We start from the raw sequence: 24,169 nt of genomic DNA, 5'->3' as shown, positions 1-24,169 counted from the left end.
TGGTTTATCATGTAAACATCCACAAATTCTTGCTCTTTATTTAAATATATGCTTTCATGTAAGAACCCTCCACCAATTATATCTACTTTGAACCCAGGGAACAGAATAAAAGCATATGCTGGATGTCATCACCACTATTTTAAGAAAAATCCACACAGGCAGTGGAAATAAAAGTGGTGTGAATGAGCAAGACAGTTAAGGAACTTTATATTCCAAACTCCCAATCAACAGGGGGAAAGACTAGACATTTCATCCCACTCTTTTTTTCTCATTTGTTACGAAAAATCACATTAATATTATTAGTGCAGTATCTTACAAATCACAGGCTGAATTACATTTGATCAGAACCCTCCCTAGAGTGAAATGGATCAGAACTGGAAACCCCATACAAAATCAAGTAAGACAAACCAGCTCCAGACCAAGGCTGGAAAAGAACTAAGCAGAATTACCACGGTGAAGCTTATTCTTTGGAATGCCAAAGTAATTCAACACACCTGCTACCAAAAACAAAAAGAGAAGAAAATCCCCTTGTGAAGAGAGCTACTCCCATCAACCACCAGTGAGAACTATACAGAAATGTTCCTGGTTTCCTATGTGCTGCAAGAGGCAGGTAGCCAGCAACAGACCTGAAGTTGTGGTTCTGTCTACAGCAAGCCTCAGGAGACCCGGTGAAAAATTAGGGCACTCTTCTAAGAGTGATGCCCTGGAATAAACAACCTGCCTGTGGATGCTGCAACATGCATGTTCTTCCTCATAAACCTGCTTATTTTCTACTTAGAAAAGTCTGACCATTCCAGTAGCCTCAAAGCATTTTCTCTCCCAGGAGGATGAAACTATGTTGTCAACTCAAAAAACGTTCCTATCATCACTGCCCCACCGGCCTCCGAAGAGGATGTAAAATATGCTTTGCAGAACAGGCACCCTGAGATTGATTCCAAAGGAAAAGCAGCAATGAGGTCATGAATTACTCCATCCGCCAGTGCAGGATTCTGCCCGCTGCGAATGTTACTGCCCAAGTTGTAAAGCCCACAAGATACAGGGCCGTTCTGGACTTGGGGAGGGGGAGGGCGCGCAGGTACTTCAAGTGCTGCTGCCCAGGGCAGACTCCGACATAACTCACATGGGTGCTCGTCTTCACCTGGAAAGACGGAGTAGTTTGCTATATGGGCCGCCCAGCCCCGGCCCTTCCGGATTCTGAGAGTGCACCCGCAGCACGCCAAGGATTCATCTTGCCCAAATTTGTCAGTCACCCTCCACAGATTCCCCGCACACTGCTGCAGTTTACCATCGTGAACACATTCCCCTGGCTGCCGCTTCAAGGACAAAGAGAGAGTGCTAATGTTTCCATCCCAGCTGAGCAGCTTAGGTTTATGAAAAATAAAAAATAAAATAAACATTAAAAGACAAACAGTCCAGACAAATGACTTCTGGCCTTCTAGTTAGCAGGATCACCCCGGACACGGATCCATGAAAAAAGGGAGAAACGCAGAGAGAAGGTCACTAAAGCTTAGCTGGGAAGAGAGGGAGCGAGCGAGAGCCTTCAGTTCACTGCAGAGCAGCTCATTCAATGCAAGCACTTACCATAAAAATAGAAAGAGTCAAAAGAAGGAGAAGGGATCCTTCCTCAGTGTCTTAGGCGGAAAGAAATCCAGGCAAGGCTCAGGATGAGGCCAGCAAAGTGATGAAAGGCGATAAAACCACCACGCACAAGTCCTTTTCAGCCTCCCCTCGGCCCACATGCAGTTGTTTGTGCTGTAAAAACCCTGAGAAGTCTGGAGCAGGACTCTCCGGAGAGTGAGCTGGAGCGAAAGCAGCCTGGTGGATTTCACCGCCGGCTCAGAGCATCACGCCCAGGACGTGTCCTCCCCCGGGTGCAGGGGCGTCCTGGTCGGGGTTGGCTGGGCACCAGGCTGGGGTCGGGAACATGAGAGGAGGGGAGGAAAGGAGCCTCTTTGGAGTGGAAGGAACTGCTGGGGAGAATATATCAGTATTCCATATCAGTTATTGCCGGCGACCAATCAGCCCAGCCAAGGAGCCTTTGTCAGTGCGACAGGAGAGCATCAGAAGCCAGACGGTTCTGACAGGGGCAGGACAGCCCCCTGCCTCTAACAGAAGTTTGGCAGGATGGGCATCTCACTCTCCACCTGTTGCCGATTCTATTTGCTCATTATTAAAAACAAGCTCTAAAACCCCGTAGTGACACCAGATGCTCAGGAAGTTTCCTGTGCATCCCACAGCAACTCACCAAGAAGCCAGACTTGAAACCCTCCCTAAATGAGATCTACTGGCATCTCCAGACCAGACAACCTGCTCATGTGCACGGAGAGGTCACCCCGAGTACAGCAATGGCACTTTGGACGTGAGCTTCTTTATGGCCAATGCACAGGATGAGAGAACCAGGGACTGGTCTCCCTATTACACAAGTGAAAAATTTAGGCAGAAAAGGGTTAAAAGGTCTCTCCAGAAATTTGCCTCTCCATTTCATCATTTTCTTGTGCAATACATGCACAGAAGTAGTTGTTAGAGATGAATGTATGAGGATAGCTAAAAGTTCCCTTTGAGGTCTCTTAAATCACCCGTAAGACAGAGACTGTGTGGTTTTGGGTAAACAGCCCTGTACAATAGTTCATAGGCACACTGAAGTGTGAGAAACTGTGCAAGATTCATGGATGAGGCACAGAGCAAACCCCTTTGTGACAACTAAAGGATGAGTAGAGAAGTTGACACTTTTCCCTCTTGCTTTTCTCCCCCCATTCTATTTTAATACTGAACCTATAAACTTAGCACATATATATGAATCTGTTTGGGGTTGTGATAATTAAATTAGATATGGGAGTAGGTTCTCAAGTTAAATGCCAAATTGGACTCCACGCTAAAACTTTAGAACTTTTTTTTAACGTGGGGAGATGGTCTTGGGTCACCTTTTTATCTTTCCACAAAAGATTAATTTCCTTGTGCTAGCCAAGAATTAATGGGAAGACACAAATGCTCCTAGGTTTGTTTGTTTTACAGGTGGCTTACATGGTACAGAGTTTAATTTTAGTTCTGTCTTTACCTAGAAGTTGAAGTATCATTTGGACATTTTGTTGTGATCTCTACCCAGAGGCAAACTAACTTTGGGGTGCCTGAATACCACAGGTTAAAAGGAAGGGCTGGGCTCCAAGGAAGCAGTTAATTCACCACCAAAATGAGTCAACAACAGGAGGCCATAAAAATGTTCCACATCAAAGATGAACATAATAAAATGGAATTTCTGAAATGAAGAAAGGATGGTTTGCCAGGGTAGTCCTATGTACATTAAATAAGGAAAACCTGGAACATAGAGTCCCAAATTCTGTTTCATTATTCACATCAGTTCAACTCCAACCAGCAAACACTTAAAGAATAGCCAACTATGTTTCAGAGCCACAGAAATGAAAGTGACAGATCCTGCCTTCAAGAAGTTTATAGTCTCATGGACAAATTTAAATCTTCTTTTCGAAATTTCAACACCATCATTCTGACCAAGACTGAAAATGTTCTACTATTTTAATGTCCCTCCAATAAAGCCAAGCCATGACGTTGGACTTTGGACTCAAAGTTCTAAATTAGCCTAACAAGGTGTTTTCTGTAATCAAAACCCTGGGAAATATAAATGTGTGTGTTATTTTTTAAAATCTCATTAAAACATGAAAAGGTTTTTTTAACTAAATGTTTGCTTTTATCAGCATCCACAGTTTCTGACACTGCAAAAACATGGGCAGCATAACAAAGAATATATTTAATAAGGGAATATTATTTAAAGCTCCCAAAGTAATTGAGATTAATACTGTTTATGGAACAGGTTCAACAGCTTGACTATACAGGGTGATAATGAAGCATGAAAATGATAAACCCGCAGAAGTACAAATTACTTAGATTAAATAACTGCACATCTATATACCAATTAGGTCAATGAAAACAGGTATTCCAGTCACTTACCCTAATGCAATTAATTTTTTAAAGTTTGGCCACTATTCCGCTCCTCCCTTCTCAAAAGATGATAGAACCACCTTCCATTTCAGATAGCAACAAATGCCAATTAGATTTTGTGAAGGACAAAACATCCAAGTCATTTACAATTGGGACAACTTCTGGGACTACATCTTGTTCACTGGTATAACACCAGTATTTAATGCATAAAAGGTTCACAATAGGTATTTGTTGGATAGCCATATGAAGGGCCAAGAGAATGGCTAAAATTCAACAACATGATTTAACACTTTTTTCAAAGACTGGAAGGTAATTTGAATTATGTACCTATACCTGCCATGTGTTTTAAAAGAAAAAAAAAAGATAGCTTTTCCAGAAAATTTGCTTCAGAGAAGCCTGCTGACTGAGCTTTATAAAGTCTGAAAGACCAGGATTCCTAAAGCTCAGTCTTTCAACACTGAAATGATTCTACTTTCCGTAACGAGCCTGAAGAGAAAAAGTAAAAACATACCTATTTTCTAGATCACCAAGAGGGTAACTGGCCATATACTTCCATTATTGACATCAGAATCTGTTTATAGAGGTATGAGAATCAAGGAATTTTAAGTAACACGCTGCCCATCAATGGTTTTGAAAACGAAGTTAAAAATCTCCCTAAAGAAAAAGCCTATCTCTTACCGAACTTCTACAAACCAGTGTCTAAAGGTACTAACATATACTGAACCCTACCTTGTGTCAGACTTTATTCAAGTGGCCTCACTTATCTTAGTCTTCACAGCAATCCCAGGACATGAATAGGATTTTGTTTATCGCAGTAACTGGGAATCGAGGAGGTTGAAGGAACTTGCTTGCCCAGGTGGTAATACCAGTATATGAATAACCAGAACAGCCTCAAATGCTTCCTCTTCTCCATGGAAACCCAGGATTTGGACATAGGAGAACCCCCAAAATCTTTTTGACTAAACAGGTCAGATGCCTTGGGGACTCTTCCCACAGTGTTATATGAATTTGGGTGAGTAGGAATGAGACAACTCCATGTTAAGGAAGAAACACTCATTTTACCCCAGATTAAATGTAACCCTTTTATGGCAACAGAAATGAATTCTTGATGCTTATAATTTGAAGAGCAAGCAGTTGGTATTTGTTGATTTCTTTTTCCCAATTCTGACCCTATATTACATGTTAAAACCAGGATGAGTGGTCTCTAATGACAAGAGTGGAGAATATTCCAGAAAAGTGTGGGATCTGACATAAGCACTGCAGTACAATCCTTTGCCTAAAACCTAAATTCTCCTTCAGCATTCAGTGGGTAGCCTGAAATGGAAAGAGAGTAAGTTGCTCTGCTAATGTTTCCCTACCAGCGGTCACTGGATGGGAATGATTTCTCCAAAGTGCTTAGTAGGTGGGCTTTCAAATATGCAACAACAGTTCCAAATACATAAAAGGTAAATAATCTGTAATACATATAGTCATAGCATCCAAGTCTTCAAAAATGTGTTTGCACTCAGCATTTCTCAGCCAGAAGAATCCTATGGGATCAAAAATCATATCACATAGAGAGGATCCCTAAGATCACAGACCTAAAACATTTTCTCTCCTTTTTGAAGACAGAAAAATAAATCAATGGTTGGCTTGAAAAGTCAGAATTGGGTTGAGTCTGGGGAGACCAAAACAAGGTGTGTGTCCACACAAATGGAAAGCCAGTGTGTGCATCCAAAAATCCAACTGGTATGTCTCTACATTAGTCTTTAAGCCTCACTAATGTTACCCCTACAGTTATCCTCAATGAGTAATTAGGCATGACAACCAATTCGGGGGTTTGTTCCTTCTCCCAAACTATGACAATAATTTCTGACTTCTCCCTTGTCCCAACCCAACGTCCCCCAGCCATCAGCATCAGCTTTCTAAAATACAGCAAGTATAATCATGCCACTGCCTCGCTAAAAAGCCTGGGAAGCTCAGGCCAAATACAGCTCTTCCTGAGCCAGGCACTCAAGGCCCTTTGCAATTGGACTTCAATCTACCAGCATCATTTCCCATCAGTCCTTCTGTACAGCCCATGCTCTGGATACACCCAATTACCATGATAAAGGAATAGGGTGTCTGAGGAACACTAAGTATCTGTTTTTCCTAGAATAACCTTCTCTCCCTAGAGAAACCCTACTGTTCACCCTTTAAAACCCAGTCTTTGGTTATTTTCTTGGTGAAGATTTCCCCAAAGTGACTTAATCATATCTTCCTCTGTATTTTCATAGCATTGTTTCTAGTCTTGTATTATAGGGCAAGTAACACCGTACTACAATAATTTGTATCTTTTGACCTATTTAAGATCATTTCATGGTCCCAGTGTCTGGCACCCAACAGGAGCTCAATATATTCATGAGTGAGTCCATTTTTTATACTTCTTCCTCCCAGGCAAAAGCACTCTGAAGAAAGCACAAATTTGTTTTCTGGAAGTCTGAAGGACTACAGGCTTATGAGCCATATATATTTCCTCCTTCCATCAGGAGCTTCTGTGGTTTAAGGCAAGAGCCCTGAACTAGAATCATAGGAGCAAAGCCCCAGCCCTGTCCCCTGTGTCACCTCAGGTAATCTCTTAACCTAATGAGAAGAATAAAACAAGTTCTGCTTACCTTTGAGGGCTCTTCTGAGCCACAAATGAGGAACCATATAAAGTACTTTGCAAACTATAAAACTATAAAATATGGTAGTAGGCAGAGTTACTGCCACCCTATCATCATTGCTTGATCATTGTTAATATCCATCAAAGCCATCACAAAATTTAAGACAAACATCTTCTGAAAGGCAGCCTAGGAGGCCAGTGACTCAGCACTTCTTCTTTCCAAGTGCCTTGCTCAATCATGCCGGTCTGCAGTTAGGGGTGATGGAAGGGTTAGAAGGCCCAGACTCAGGTCCTAGAAACCTGGTCCCTCACACCCAGGTCCCTCATCTAGGAAATGGGAATCACAATGCCTATCTCACTAAGCTATTGAATGAGATGGGATATGCATTTATATGCAGTATACATAAATCTGAGTCTCTAATAAGCATTCCATTACTGGTTGGAAAAAGCCATTTATCCGTCATTCTACGGTATCTACATACACCCCAACCACTGCCCTCCTTCTGTCTCCTGAACTCACAGAGCTCATTCCCACCACAGGATCTGTGTAGGTGTTTCCTCTGCCTCAGATCCAAGCAAAGGCTTCCCTAATCATTTTCCAGCATGTTCCTCTCTAGACTTTTCACATTTATCTCTACCTGTACAATCTTATTTGATTATTGATTTAACATTTGTCTTCTACATTATAAAGTAAGCTCCCTTCAGGCAAGGATGGTCTCTTGTGCTTATTGTGTCCCCAGAGCCTAAAAGTAAGTGTCCAGAACATGCTATGTACTCAGTACTCATGCTATATCACCCAGTACATTTTTTGAATATTTACAGCATGACCAATATGTATATATTGTTTAACTGCTCCTGTGTTTTCTACATCTATCCAAAGTTCTAATCATCCTTGTCTATTGAGGGGGAATGAAATTTTTGAAGTCACTTAATATGATACTCAGTACAATGTTCAAGTTTATACAGATATTTAATAATGTATAACAGACATTAAAGTATTATTCAGGGATGGGGGCACCTACAGGCAATATGCCAACTCCTGCCCCATTAGAAACAGGAATTACCAAGAATGGCATACTGATCCTTACCTACACACAGGAACTGAAGAACTGAGCAAAAATGTTAAATTATGTTTATTTCACAAATCAGGGGGTTTACCAGATCCTCATTTCACATTTTCCTTCTCTTTAATGTTAAAATTGCTCTGGTCCAAGCTCATCCTGAGAAGTTGACAAGGTCCTTGATCTCTGAAGCATCAACTAGAACAAATGGTCTTTAGAATACTAGCAACCCAGGAATCTAGGCAATTTCTCTCCCCTCCCAGGGAGCTGTCTTGAAGGCAAGATATAGAAATCCTCCCGAGCCTGACCACATCATCCCTGTTTCTGATTAGCCCAGGCTGAGAGGAGGCCTAATAAATAAATAACCATGGCAGTCCTGTATAATGTATGAAGGTTATTTTCCAATGGTCATCTGGAAGGACATAGTTTTCAGTTAGAGTATTTTCAATTAGCAATAGCATGCCAATCTACAAAACAGGCATATCGATTTGTCATTGGCAGGAAACAGGTAGTTTTGTTTTTTTTTTTTTAAAGGGAAAAATATCCTAGACTCGATGCCAAACATATTTTTTTCCCCTAACCTGTTCTTCCTCTGGATTTCCTTTTTTCCATTTAAGAGCATCACTCTCTACTCTGTTGCTCAAATAAAATATTTATTGACCCTTATGTGGAAGACTATTTTGGCTACTCTATAGGGTACCTAGAAATCTCAGCATCATTCTTTTTTTTAAGATTTATTTAGAGAGAGAGCAAAAGAGCAAGCAGAGGGAGGGGCAGAGAGAGAGGGAAAGAGAATCTCAAGCAGACTGGCTCATTGAGTGTGGAGCCTGCTGCAGGGCTTGATCTCACAACCCTGAGATTATGACCTGAGCCAAAATCAAGAGTCCAGCGCTTAACCGACTGAGACACCCAGGGATCCCCACCCCCAGGCATCATTCTTTCACTCTTCTTGCTCATACTCCCTCCTAAACATTTCTTCCATCCATCAGCTCCCCACTGCCACAACCCCAGTCTCATTACCAATTCTCCTCTGGGCTAATGTGATGGTATCAGAAGCAGCTTTCCTGACTTGCATCTCACTCTGTCCAATCCATCCCACACAGCTACCTGAGGATTTTTAAGTGAAAACACCATCATGCCCTCTCCCACTAAAAACTCTTCCCTGTTTCTTACCATATGCAGGATGAAGGGTACTCCTTAACTCACACATCCCCATTTGATTCCTCCCAATCATCCATGTCCTAATACTCAGAGCTCCAGAACATGCCAAGCTATTTAAAATTCCAGGGTCCTGACCCAAGCTTTTTCCATTGCTTAGAATTTCTTCTTCCTGCCCTCCTCTTCCTGAACTCTTACTGTATGAGACCCAACTCAAGCATCTCCCTCCTCCTTGGAGCATTTCTAGACATGCACTCCCTACATGCTAGAGTTAACCATTTCTACATTATGGCACTGGTCACATGGTATTCTATCTTCTTGGCAGATTCCTTCAGGAAAGTCCTAGTCCTAAGTTTTATTTACCTTTGTATCCCCAGAGATGAACTCTCCCTGGACACACTCAAATAAATGGTAATAGTGAGACTGGGCTCCTCTGTGTGTCTGACTCTTCTACTAGATTCTGTGTTCCCTGAGGGATTTAAGAGTATCTTGTCTTTTTAACCTCTCAGCTTACTACAATGTCTGGTATATATGGATATTCAGTGTTTATTTGTGGAATTGTTTTTAATATGATTGGAGAAAAAATCTTTCAGTTCAAAATATTTTAAAATCCCTCTGAGCTGATTTTTAATTAGCTCACTTTTTATTTAAGAATTCTCCTTCTCCTTGAAATTATAGAACACCACAGGCATTAATTTACTCCACAAAGATTCAATCTCTGAAACTCCTGGCTTTTAATGGTAACCCAACTAATTAGGGCACCTTGGGGACAATAAGGCATTCCAAACATACTTTCTACTTTGAATTGCCTGGCAGAGGAAAGTCTATTGATTTTCTTGAGCAGCAGGACTTTCTTGGAGAGATTTCACCAGCATTTAAGTTTGGAGGGGACAGAGTCCTATGTTCCTGAGTGCAGAATTTCACTCTTAGCAGCAGGGCTACCAATGGGCTGTGGCTGTTCCTTGGAAATCCAGTGCCCCACCCAACATAGAGGCACAGCTGCAAGATAGGGTGTGGCTGAGGAAGTAGGGCAAGACCTAGCACTTACAATGGACCCTCCACACCAGCCAATTTTCTCACCCACTCCCCCTACCTCACAGAAAATTAGCTATGATGGATCTAAAGAACAGGAATAAAACTCCTCTGTCCATAGCTGCAATGGCCTTTAGCACCTAAAGAACTAGTCTCCCCTTGGTGTGACTAACTGGGTGACATCCTCATCAGCAAGGAAGTCCACCCAAGTGACTGCAGACACCTGGCCAAGTCAGTTGGAGTGGGGAGCAGAAGAACACCTGCATTCCTCATTCTTCCAAAGTTGCTGTTCCACAAGCAGAAAAATCAAGAATGAACCATAATATCAGTGCTACAGATGTGATTATCTAGTCTGCCCTTTTTTAATACAATTTTCCCTCATTTCTCTGTAACCAATCTTGAGTTCTATTATTTGAGTTGAGAGGAGAAACAGAATGAGCATTTTAAATAACTATGACATGCTCATATTTTGGTAAAATGAAACTAGGCCATACACTGACCATTCTATATCTTCGTAGGGATGGATTTTTCCATTTATGAATTTTTAAGAAGTCCCTTGAACCTCTAACAAAAATAAATCTGTATCTCTGGTGGGAATGCAAAAGTCATACAGCCACTTTAGAAAACAGATTAGTGGGTTCTTTAAAACACACTCTTATACTCTTACCAGAGACTGTGCTCCTTATTTTTACCAAATTGAAAACCCATGTCCACACAAAAACCAGCACACAAGTATTTATAGCAGCTTCATTCATAATTGCCAACACTTGAAAACAACCAAGACGTTCTTCAGTAGGTGAATGTCCAAAACCTGTGGTATATCCAGACAATGGAATATTATTTTTCAACACTAAGAAGAAATGAACTATCAAGCCATGGAAAGACACGGAGGAAACTTGGATGTGTATTACTAAGTGAAAAAAAAGCCAATATTAAAAGGGTACATACTATATAATTCCAACTATATGACATTCTAGAAAACACCAAACTATGGAGATAGTTAAGATAAATGGTTGCCAGGGGTTAAGTAGGTAGATGAATAGGTAGAGAACAAGGAATTTTATGGCCCATAACTACTCTATGATACTGTAATGGTGGATACATCATATATTTCATGGGTTTTGTCAAAGGTATAACCTTGAGAGTGATCCCTCATGTTCACTACGGGCCTTGGGTGATGATGTGTTAACGCAGGTTCATCAGTTGTAAGAGATGTACCACTATGGTGAGGTATGTTGATAATGGGGGAGGCAATGGATATGGGGACAGAGGTATATGTGAATTCTCTATACTTGTGCTCAGTTTTGTTGGGAACTTAAAACTGCTCTAAAACAAAGTCTATTTAAGTACAAAAAGGAAAACTCACTTTCCCTGCAGACTATGGGTTTGTTTTTTGTTTTACACATTTCAGTTGCTTTATGAGGTAGAGACTTCTGGAAAATGAACTTTTTAAAAGAATAGTGAGAGGATTCCCCATACTCCAAACAAAGTTCTAAGAAATTCACTGTGGCAAACACAGACAAATCACATGACTCTGTCTTTATACCTCAGAATCCCAACTATGAATGTGATAATGTCTGGAATGTTCCACTAATACAGTTTCTATTGTCAAGGCCTAGAAAACCAGAACACTGAACATATTGTGAATTCCACTAAAAATTTGAAAAGAAATTTAAAATTTTTCCTCTTTCCTTCTAAGGATCTTCCCCTTTTAGGTTTATTGTGTATTACTGCCTAGGAGTAAAACAGGAAAAATGTGTTAGGATAAGAAAAAATTGGCATGTAGGTCTCCATGCAAGACAAGAGAAAGGCAGCTACAAAGATTTAACCACACCTATAAAATTATCAAGTTTCAACTGCAATACCAGAAAATAAGAAAAGTGAAAGGAGTATCTCCAAGAAGGGTCTTGGAGTGGCTATGTCTGGAGAAAAGGAGGAGGAAAGGGGAAGGTGGTCAGAAAAGCATAAGGGAAGCACGGAGGGAAAGGATGCCATGTCCATGAATAAAACAGTGACTGTTCTCCTGAAGTTCACAACATGGTAGGTTAAAAAAAAAATATGAGTACATAGCTAAATGCAACATAGGCAGATGGTGATAAGCTCTAAGATACAGATACAAGGGGGGATGCAGGGGAATTTTAGAAGACCTTCTGAGGAGGGCAGATTTGGCTGGGCCTCAGAGAAATGAGGTTTTCTGCAGGTAGAAGCTGGGACCAGCCACGAAGATCACACCTAATAAAGTTATGGCCAGAAGTAAGAGAGAACTGGGTCAGGAATGAATGGATTCATTCGTTCATTCAGACATTCAATAAACATCTTTTTAGCTCCTGCCAGTGGCAGACATTGTAGGTGGTAGAAGAGGTTAAGCAAAATATGATGAGCAGGGACAAAACTGTACACAGCTTTGAACTTTAGGTTGCATTTTTTTATAGGCAGCAGAGAGCCTGGTGGATGGATGCCATGGGTTACTTGCTCACCCTCAATTCCTCCCTCTTTCTAGTCTCCATTCCCATACAGAGGCCAACAAATTAAAACCTACATTTACCAGACTCCTTGAAGCCAGGACTCTGAAGGAGAATTAGGTTCCATGAATTCGATGCATTTGCATGAGTTTGGAAGGTGGAAATTAGAAGGAGACCATTTTCTTGACCTCTTTTGGCTGCTTTTCAATTTGGTAAGGTTATAGAGGAGTGAGGTTTTCCTGCAGCACCATTCTGGGGTACATGGTCTTGCTGGGTAATGAAAGGCAGTTGAGGGGCATTAGCACCTCTGGCTTCCTGATTGATGAACAACACCTATGGCTGAAGTTCTTAAACTCCAGACTTTTAGTAGAGACCTTAGAGGTAGATTCTTGGCGCATCCTTCTAATCCTCCTCTGATTTTATAATCCCTAATTCCCCATGTTAAATCCTCTCATGATTGGAATACCTAGAGTGGCTTCGGTTTCCTACACTGAATCCTGATAGGGGTAGCCAATAAAGAGTTTTAAGCAAGAGAGATATGATCAGATTTGTGCTTCAGGAAGAGACCTTGGCAGCTGCTTACAGGACAGAGTGGAGACAAATTTGGGAAACTCTTAGGAATGTCCAGCCTAGACCAATGTGCCTGGAATACCGGGACTGAACAAAAGAGTTATAGTGGGAGAGAAAAAGGAATGAAAAGAAGATATTTCCTAAGTAGAATTTATTGGATCTATTGAAAATGGAGATGAGAGAAGAAATTTAAACTTGGCCCTACTTAATCCCAACTCTTCCAGGGCCCTCTGCACTTTGTTCTTCACCATCATAGCACCTATCACACTTTCTTAAAATTCATCCTTCTCTGCAAGCTTCAGACCTTCTTGCTCTTTGCTGCAGCCTAAGTGCAGAGCACAGTGAAGATCCCATAACAGAATGATCAGTGCACATTGGTTGGGTGGATAGAAGGGAGGAGGAAAAAAGGGAGGGAGGGAATCTCCAACCTCAGAGCCACTGTGAGGACTGAGATTCTATTAACCAAGTAATCACAGGTTGAGTACTGCTTGAATAATGCTAAATCTTGGATTAGATGGGGCATCCAGGTGAAGATAAATAGCATACCAGTAGACACAGGAATCTGGAGGCTGGGAAATAGGAGCTTTGACACAAATTTTGGAATTACTGCACAAAATGAAAGCTGAATGTTTCACAAGACAATGCTTCAGTAAAGGTTGGGTAATATGCATATTATTACAACTACAAAGAGAGTCTATAAAATGCCAGTCACCATGTGAGACACTATATGCACATTGTCCTTTTAATCCTTACGACAACTTATAAGTGAGGTGTTCTCATCCTCATTTACAGAGAAGGAAACTGAAGCTTAGTAAAGTCAAGCACTGCCCAAAGTCACATACCTGTTGATGACAGAGCTGAGGTTCAAATCCAGATCTGCCTGACTCCAAAAACTGTGCTCATTATTCTCCCTCAGACTCCATAAGAAGAGTTAACAAAAGTGACAAAGGACTGGTCAGAGAAGAAAGAAGTAGAGAAATGCTAGAACATAAACGCCAATTAAGCAGAACAAAAAAAAAAAAAAAAAAAAAAAAACAGGGTAGACTAGAAAATGCTCACAGGAATCCAAAATCAATCAGGAGCTTCTTTAACAAGAGCAAGATGTTTTTGGGCCAAAGAGAACAGTGAAAGGTGGAAATCAGAGATGTGAGGGGTGAAGGCAATGAATAACAAAGGTCCCCAGGAGATGGAAAGAATGAATAAGCAGCCATTGAGAAAGGAAGGAAAACAGATAAATTTTTAAGACTGAGTTGTGGTCCACCACCTGATACCTACAAAGGAAACGATGAGTATCTGAGAAATGATTTAATTTGCCAAAAAGCCTAACAGATGTTAGGCATATGCACTGATCGGGCTACAAACAAACAATTTTCCTTTTGATTGGAATTCTATCAATCTATTTTGTAGCATGGATTAGCTCATGCAAATAAGAATCTCTGACAGGAAGTTAAATTTGCCTTTGGTCAGCCAAAAGAAAGTGATCAGTAATTATCATTTATTAAATGTTGCCCTTTTTTCTTCCCCCCATAGTCTTCCAAAATCCATGGAAGGGGATAATAAAAGGGTCCTTCATAGCAAAACAATTATTAACTGTCATTAAAGACTATGTCAGCAGAACTACAGAAACACACAGAATACAATCAGATATTATCTAAATAGCTACAAACATTGGAATGAGAAAAGAGAAAATGGAATACAATCAAGCAGAAAATAGATTGGATTTAACCAATCTAGTAGTTAAGCAACCCGGATGGATGATTATGGACCTAAATCAGACTACAGAAGATATAACCAGAATCCATCAGATGAGGACCACAAGACCATTCATTCCATGTGGACATGTGGATTTGGAGACCTCCCTGCTATAGCAACTATGAAAGAGAGGTCTACATGTCCTTCATAGTTTTAGGAAAAATCCACCTGGACATCAGCACCTCCTGACCTTAAAACCTAGCGGAATGGTTGATGGTAGAATTACTTTTTTTGGTGGATAAACATCTGTTAAGACTGGGAGTATCTAGAAATTCATGGAAATAATATTTTAAATTAAATCTGTCATATCAGTATTTTTGTGTTTGATATTTGAAGTGTTTATAATGTTTAAGAGAGCATGGCATATTGAATTAGCTAGCAGATGACCACTGCAATTCCAAATTAAATTATGTGATTCTGTGACTTCAAGTTAAAAGGTATGGGAGAACTTTGCTAAGCTTGTTACAATATTGGAAGGTTTAGGAGAAGTTTCACTACATTATACATTTATTAGATTTGTAAGAATTAAGAAAATTTTATTAGGCAGGAAAATGAGGTCTTAAAAAGAAAGTATTAAAATTATTAATGCATTGGGCGGGGCAGAGCAAGATGGCAGAGGAGTAGGAGACCTGGATTTCGTCTGGTCTCAGGAATTCAGCTGGATAAGATCAAACCATTCTGAACACCTACAAACTCAACAGGAGATCGAAGAAAAGAATAGCAACAACTCTGAACAGAAAAGCGGCCACTTTCTGAAGGTAGGACGTGCGGAGAAGTGAATCCTCGGGAAGATAGACGGTGGGGGAGGGGGCCTCCGTCGGCTGCTTCTGGCAAGTGATAGAACAGCAGAGCACAAAATCGGAACTTTTAGAAGTCTACTCTGCTGAGGGACGTCGCTCCAGTGGCTAAGCGGGGGGTGGAACCCTTGCGGGACAGTGTGGTCTCAGGACCCTCAGGGTCACAGAAAGACTGGGCGTGCCTGAGTGCAGCAGAGCTCCCAGGGATCGGAGTGGGGAAGCCGGCTGCAGAGATGGAGCCAAGGCACGGGCTCTCAGCTCGGGGTTGCCATAAACCATGATCTGCAGCACAGTCGGGCCACTGCTCCTCCAGCAGGGACCCAACAAGCAGCAGATCCGGGGAGACTCCCCTTCCTTCCTCGGGAGGAGCGGTGCGGGAGCTCACCGCAGGGATCTGCTGGCTTTGGAGACACCACACAGAGTCAGGTGCCAGAGATAGAAACACTCGGTCACAGGCTGGGTGAGCGCAGAGTGCGGCTGGAGACCGGGGAGACAGGAGTGATTGACTGCTTTTCTCTGGGGGCTCACAGAGGAGTGGGGCCCTGAGTTCTCGGCTCCTCCGGGGCGGAGATTGGGAGGCTGCCATTTTCACTCTCATCCTCGAAAGCTGTACAGAAAGCTTGCAGGGAACAAAAGCTCCCGAGAGCAAACCCGAGCAGATTACTTAGCCTGGACCGGGCAAGGGCGGGGCAATTCCACCTCCAGCAAAGACATTTGGGAACACGGCAACAGGCCCCTCCCCCAGAAGATCAGCAAGAACAGCCAGCCAAGACCAAGTTTACCAATCAATGAGAACAGCAGAACTCCAGTGCTAGGGGAATACGGTACATAGAATCCATTGCTTTTTTACCATGATTCTTTAGTCTTTCAAAGTTAATTTTTTTTTAACTTTTTTTTTTAATTTTTCTTTTTCCCTTTTTCAACCAACATCTTATCAATCCCTTTTTTAGAAAACATTTTTATTTTTCATTTTTAGAGTCATATTCTATCCCTTCATAGTAGTTACCCTTATTTTTGGCATATATATATATTGTTCTCTTTAAAATTTTGAGATACGGTTTCTTCTAACAGATCAAAATATACCCTAAATCTCTAGTGTATGGCTTTGTTCTAGTCTCCTGCCTGATCACATTCTCTCCCTTTTTTGTTTTTTTTTTAAATCCTCTTTTCTTTTTTCAAACAACTTCTTATCAATTCCTTTTATAAAATTTACAATTTTCATCTTTACAGTCATATTCCATCCCTTTTTCATATCAACCCTTATTTTTGTACATATATAAGTTTTTCTTTAAAATTTTGGGAGGCACTTTCTTCTAACAGACCAAAATACACCCAAAATCTAGTGTGTGGCACTGATCTATGCACCAGCCTGATCATATTTGATCATATTCTGTTTTTGTTTTGTTCTGTTTTTGTTTTTCTTTTTTCTTTTTCTTTTTTTTTTTTTTCTTTTCTTTTTTCTTTCTTTCCCTTTCTTTTCCCCCGGTTTCAGGTCTTTTCTGATTTGTTTAGAGTATATTTTCTGGGGATGTTGTTACCCTGTTAGCATTTTGTTCTCTCATTCACCTATTCTCCTCTGGACAAAATGACAAGACGGAAAAAATCACCTCAACAAACGGAACAAGAAGTAGTACCGACTGCCAGGGACCTACTCAATATGGACATTAGTATGATGTCGGATCTAAAGTTCAGAATCATAACTTTAAAGATACTAGCTGGGCTTGAAAAAAGCATGAAAGTTATTAGAGAAACCCTTTCTGGAGAAATAAAAGAACTAAAATCTAACCAAGTAAAAATCGAAAAGGCTATTAATGAGGCGCAATCAAAAATGGGGGCGCTAACTGCTAGGATAAATGAGGCAGAAGAGAGAATCAGTGATATAAAAGACCAAATGATGGAAAATAAAGAAGCTGAGAAAAAGAGATAAACTACTGGATCACAAGGGCAGAATTCAAGAGATAAGCGATACCATAAGACGAAACAACATTAGAATAACTGGGATCCCAGAAGAAGAAGAAAGAGAGAGAGGGGCAGAAGGTATATTGGAGCATATTATAGCAGAGAACTTCCCTAATTTGGGGAAGTAAACAGACATCAAAATCCAGGAGGCACAGAGAACCCCTCTCAAAAATCAATAAAAATAGGTCAACACCCCGACATCTAATAGTAAAACTTACGAGTCTCAGAGACAAAGAGAAAACCCTGAAAGCAGCTCGGGAGAAGAGATATGTAACCTACAATGGTAAAAACATCAGATTGGCAACAGACCTATCTACAGAGACATGGCAGGCCAGAAAGGACTGGCATGATATATTCAGAGCACTAAATGAGAAAAACATGCAGCCAAGAATACTATATCCAGCTAGGCTGTCATTGAAAATAGAAGGAGAGATCAAAAGCTTCCAGGACAAACAAAAACTAAACGAATTTGCAAACACGAAACCAGCCCGACAAGAAATATGGAAAGGGGTCCTCTAAGCAAAGAGAGAGCCTAAAAGTAACATAGACCAGAAAGGAATAGAGACAATATACAGTAACAGTCACCTTACAGGCCATACAATGGCACTAAATTCCTATCTTTCCATAGTTACCCTGAATGTAAATGGGCTAAATGTCCCAATCAAAAGACACAGGCTATCAGATTGGATAAAAACACAAGACCCACTGATATGCTGTCTGCAAGAGACTCATTTTAGACCCAAAGACACTCCCAGATTGAAAGTGAGGGGGTGGAAAACCATGTACCATGCTAATGGACACCAAAAGAAAGCTGGGGTGGCAATCCTTATATCAGACAAATTGGATTTTAAACCAAAGACTGTAATAAGAGATGAGGAAGGACACTATAGCATACTTAAAGTGTCTATCCAACAAGAAGATCTAACAATTGTAAATATCTATGCCCCTAACATGGGAGCAGCCAATTATATAAGCCAATTAATAACAAAAGCAAAGAAACACATTGACAATACAGTAATAGTGGGGGACTTTAACACCCCCCTCACTGAAATGGACAGATCATCTAAGCAAAAGATCAACAAGGAAATAAAGGCTTTAAATGACACACTGGACCAAATGGGCTTCACAGACATATTCAGAACATTTCATCCCAAAGCAACAGAATACACATTCTTCTCTAGTGCCCATGGAACAGTCTCCAGAATAGATCACATCCTAGGTCACAAATCAGGTCTCAACTGGTACCAAAAGACTGGGATCATTCCCTCCCTATTTTCAGACCACAATGCTTTGAAACTAGAACTCAATCACAAGAGGAAAGTTGGAAAGAACTCAAATACATGGAGGCTAAAAGCATCCTACTAAAGAATGAATGGGTCAACCAGGAAATTAAAGAAGAATTAAAAAAATTCATGGAAACACATGAAAAAGAAAACACAATTGTTCAAAATCTGAGATACAGCAAAAGCAGTCCTAAGAAGAAAGCATATAGCAATACATGCCTTTCTCAAGAAACAAGAAAGGTCTCAAATACACAACCTAACCCTACACCTAAAGGAGCAGGAGAAAAAAACAGCAAATAAAGCCTAAACCCAGCAGGGGAAGAGAAATAATAAAGATCAGAGCAGAAATCAATGAAATAGAAACCAAAAGAACAGTAGAACAGATCAATGAAACTAGGAGCTGGTTCTTTGAAAGAATTAACAAGATTGATAAACCCCTGGCCAGACTAATCAAAAAGAAAAGAGAAATGACCCAAACAAAATCATGAATGAAAGAAGAGATTATCACAACCAACACCAAAGAAATACAAACAATTATAAGAACATATTATGAGCAACCATATGCCAGCAAATTAGATAACCTGGAATAAATGGATGCATTCCTAGAGATGTATCAACTACCAAAACTGAACCAGGAAGAAACAGAAAACCTAAAGAGACCTATAACCACTAAGGAAATTGAAGCAGTCATCAAAAATCTCCCAACAAACAAAAGCCCAGGGCCAGATGGCTTCCCAGGGGAAGTCTACCAAACATTTAAAGAAGAATTAATACCTATTCTTCTGAAACTGTTCCAAAAAATAGAAATGGAAGGAAAACTTCCAAACTCGTTTTATGAGGCCACCATTACCTTGATCCCCAAACCAGACAAAGACCCCATCAAAAAGGAGAATTACAGACCAATATCCTTGATGAACATGGATTCAAAAATTCTCACCAAAATACTAGCCAATAGGATCCAACAGTACCTTAAAAAGATTATTCAGCATAACCAAGTGGGATTTTTCCCTGGGCTGCAAGGTTGGCTCAACATCCACAAATCAATCAACGTGATACAATACATTAACAAAAGAAAGAACAAGAATCATATGATCCTCACAATAGATGCAGAAAAAGCATTTGACAAAGTACAGCATCCTTTTTGATCAAAACTCTTCAGAGTATAGAGATAGAGGGTACATACCCCAATATCATAAAAGCCATCTATGAAAAACCCACAGCGAATATCATTCTCAATGGGGAAAAACTGAGAGCTTTCCCCCTAAGGTCAGGAATGTGGCAGGGATGTCCACTATCACCACTGCTATTCAACACAGTATTAGAAGTCCTAGCCACAGCAATCAGAAAACAAAAAGAAATAAAAGGCATCCAAATCGGCAAAGAAGAAGTCAAACTCTCACTCTTTGCAGATGATATGATACTTTATGTGGAAAACCCAAAAGACTCCACCCCAAAACTGCTAGAACTCATACAGGAATTCAGTAAAGTGGCAGGATATAAAATCAATGCACAGAAATCAGTGGCATTCCTATACACCAACAAGACAGAAGAAAGAGAAATTAAGGAGTCAATCCCATCTACAATTGCACCCAAAACCATAAGATACCTAGGAATAAATCTAACCAAAGAGGCAAAGAATCTGTACTTAGAAAAGTATGAAATACTCATGAAAGAAACTGAGGAAGACACAAAGAAAAACGTTCCATGCTCATGGATTGGAAGAACATAAATACTGTGAAGATGTCAATGCTACCTAGAGCGATCTACACATTCAATGCAATCCCCATCAAAATACCATCCACTTTTTCCAAAGAAATGGAACAAATAATCCTAAAATTTGTATGGAACCAGAAAAGACCCCAAATAGCCAGAGGAATGCTGAAAAAGAAAAGCAAAGCTGGCGGCATCACAATACCGGACTTCCAGCTCTATTACAAAGCTGTCATCATCAAGACAGTATGGTACTGGCACAAAAACAGACACATAGATCCATGGAACAGAATAGAGAGCCCAGAAATGGACCCTCGACTCTATGGTCAACTCATCTTCGACAAAGCAGGAAAGAATGTCCAGTGGAAAAGGACAGTCTCTTCAACAAATGGTGTTGGGAAAATTGGACAGCCACATGCAGAAGAATGAAACTGGACCATTTCCTTACACCACACACAAAAAATAGTCTCAAAATGGTTGAAAGACCTCAACGTGAGACAGGAGTCCCATCAAAATCCTAAACGAGAACACAGGCAGCCACCTCTTCGACCTCAGCTGCAGCAACTTCTTCCTAGAAACATCGCCAAAGGCAAGGGAAGCAAGGGCAAAAATGAACTATTGGGCCTTCATCAAGATAAAAAGCTTTTGCACAGCAAAAGAAACAGTCAACAAAACCAAAAGACAACCAACAGAATGGGAGAAGATATTTGCAAATGACATATCAGATAAAGGGCTAGTATCCAAAATCTATAAAGAACTTATCAAACTCAACACCCAAAGAACAAATAATCCAATCAAGAAATGGGCAGAAGACATGAATAGACATTTTTCCAAAGAAGACATCCAAATGGCCAACAGACACATGAAAAAGTGCTCAACATCGCTCGGCATCAGGGAAATCCAAATCAAAACCTCAATGAGATACCACCTCACACCAGTCAGAATGGCTAAAATTAACAAGTCAGGAAACAACAGATGGTGGTGGGGATGCGGAGATAGGGGAACCCTCCTACACTGTTGGTGGGAATGCAAGCTGATGCAACCACTCTGGAAAACAGTATGGAGGTACCTCAAAAAGTTGAAAATAGAGCTACCATACGACCCAGCAATTGCACTACTGGGTATTTACACCAAAGATACAAATGTAGGGATCCGAAGGGGTACATGCACCCCGATGTTTATAGCAGCAATGTCCACAATAGCCAAACTGTAGAAAGAGCCAAGATGTCCATTGACAGATGAATGGATAAAGAAGATGTGGTATATATATACAATGGAATATTATGCAGCCATCAAAAGGAATGAGATCTTGCCATTTGCAACGACATGGATGGAACTGGAGGGTGTTATGCTGAGTGAAATAAGTCAATCAGAGAAAGACATGTATCATATGACCTCACTGATATGAGGAATTCTTAATCTCAGGAAACAAACTGAGGGTTGCTGGAGTTGGGGGGTGGGGTGGGAGGGATGGGGTGGCTGGTGATAGACACTGGGGAGGGTATGTGCTATGGTGCGCGCTGTGAATTGTGCAAGACTGTTGAATCACAGATCTGTACCTCTGAAACAAATAATGCAATATATGTTAAGAAAAAAAAAAAGAAGATGATAGCAGGAGGGGAAGAATGAAGAGGGGGAAATTGGAGGGGGGTAAATTGGAGGGGGAGACGAACCATGAGAGACTATGGACTCTGAAAAACAAACTGAGGGTTCTAGAGGGGAGGGGGGTGGGAGGATGGGTTGGCCTGGTGATGGATATTAAAGAAGGCACGTTCTGCATGGAGCACTGCGTGTTATTCACAAACAATGAATCATGGAACACTACATCAAAAACTAATGATGTAATATATGTGATTAACATAATAAAAAATTAAAAAAAATTATTAATGCATTACAGTGTTTAAGAGAATTTAATTAACTAAATGAGACCAAACTGTAACCAGATTCCTTGTGACTATTAACATTTATAAATTTAAAATTGAATAAAAAGTTTGAGTTTAAAAGTTTAAGGAAAAAATAGAATTTTAAATTTGTAACTTTAATAAAATATTAATGTTTAAATGGCTGACAAATACAAAGTCTTTTGCAAACACAAAAGTCCCATCAAGGATAGCAAGAAACTCACACTGACATGGGTCACGGATACGGAGAGACAAACATCTGGAACCTACGTATCAAGCACTTACTCTGTGCCACCAACTGACAGAACAAAGATACGTAAGACAGCATGGTGGGGAAGACACAACGAAGCACAGATGAATAACTGCAACATGACTGAGAAAAGTACCTCAAAAGGAGGATGGGCCAGGATGTTTGGGGAGCTTGGCACAGCCAGCCCAGATCTGAGGGTTAGAGAGGGTTTCCCTGGGGAGCAAGCACTTCTGAACGGAACCAATGGAGTAGAATGGGGAGTCCCCTAGAACAGCAGTGGTCTGAATCATAGCAAACCAGGCAATCATCTACAAAGAAAGAGGTAAAGGAGGTGGTTTTAAGGGCTTTAGATAGATCTCAAACAGTCCCAACGTAGAATAAAAAAAAAAAAAAGGCAAGAAGCGAGGCTGCATTGCTTGAAACAGAGGTTTCCTCCACTTAAATAAGAATGTTCCTTACGCTGCCTGCAGGCTCATTACTATGACAATAATGGCATTCAGCTGCATGCCTTATATGAACCAGGAAGAATCTAGAACCAATCTAGAAGAAACTGGAACCAATCTACTATAGAGGGGATTTCCAGTTAACAAAAAAGGAGAGTTCATAGGCCCTTAGAATATTAAACCTTCAGTTGCACTTTAGTGACTGCATAGTTCTGCCTTCTCAATCCTGCCTACATTTCGGAAAAATAGAGATGCCAAAACCCCACCCCAGACCTGCTGGATCACTCTTTGGAGGTTACAGTCCCAGAATATATGTGTGTATGTATTTGTTTTGTTATGGTGGTTTTTAGTAATAGCAATAGTAGCAGTTGTAATATGTTTGCTGTGAAACAAAATCTCAAACACAAGTATATAAAGAAATTTCCCTTCTTCACCTTCCCTAATCCCAGAGGTTATTTATTCCATACCATGTATGACTGTATGAGTGTGTGTATATTTTAAAGGCCCCCCAACTAATAGATAATGTGTTAATGGTAGAATGTGGGTGGTGGGTGTTCACTATAAAATTCAAACATTTCTGTTTTAAGACTATCATAATAAAATATCCAGGAAACAAAATCTCTCCAACTGATCAGGATGCACAGTCGGGGCTGACAATCACTGGTCGAAGCCATAACCTAAATTGACAAATGAGAGAACTTTGGACAACAGAGGTAATGTTATGTGCCCCAAACCTAACAGGGTATAGAGGACAGAGTCAGCCCACGAACCTGGATCTTCCAGCTCTCTGTCCCGTGTTCTTGTCAGCACACCATGCCATCTCCAACAGGAGAGGCGGCCCCAGAGCAGACCAGGAAAGAAGACACAGGAGTTGCCTTTTCTGAACTTTAAATGACCAGGAATCTTGCATTTTTATTTTTCCTTGTGGCAGAAAACAACACTAGAACTCAGCTGCTATAATCTTTAATTTGTGTATGTTAATTAAATTATACTTACCTACCTTACCGACTCACATTGCCTTCAAGTACTTTAAGATTCCACAGAAAACTCGAGCATACATTCACCCTCATTTGTCTTCAAAAGTACCAAAGTCTATTGAAACTCTGCTGTGGCAGAGAGGAAGAAAAGACATTTTCAAAAATGTTAAGCATTATCTTCTAAAGTCAATGAGGAATGACAATGAAATGACAGTATAAGAACATTCCTGATCATAAGTG

General features: G+C 40.5%; 1 protein-coding gene across 5 annotated transcripts in view; it reads right to left on the bottom strand.

Annotated features, from left to right (window-relative positions):
* ANO4 (anoctamin 4) overlaps nucleotides 1-24,169 on the bottom strand; it is a 433,834-nt gene that overhangs the window by 348,297 nt on the left and 61,368 nt on the right. Inside the window, exon 1 of one of the 5 annotated variants that reach the window (XM_078076472.1) lies at nucleotides 1,582-2,089. The exons of 3 other annotated variants lie outside the window; for them this stretch is intronic. The gene's annotated coding sequence lies outside the window, so the exon portion shown is untranslated. Of the gene's footprint in view, nucleotides 1-1,120; nucleotides 1,369-1,581; nucleotides 2,090-24,169 lie in introns of those variants that run through there. One more of the 5 variants, XM_078076473.1, reaches the window with a different exon arrangement.

Source organism: Halichoerus grypus, chromosome 6 (genome assembly GCF_964656455.1).
Source record: "Halichoerus grypus chromosome 6, mHalGry1.hap1.1, whole genome shotgun sequence".
Classification (NCBI taxonomy): Eukaryota; Metazoa; Chordata; class Mammalia; order Carnivora; family Phocidae; genus Halichoerus; species Halichoerus grypus.
Note: the sequence above shows the minus strand (reverse complement) of the source record. Positions and strands in the feature narration are given on the sequence as shown.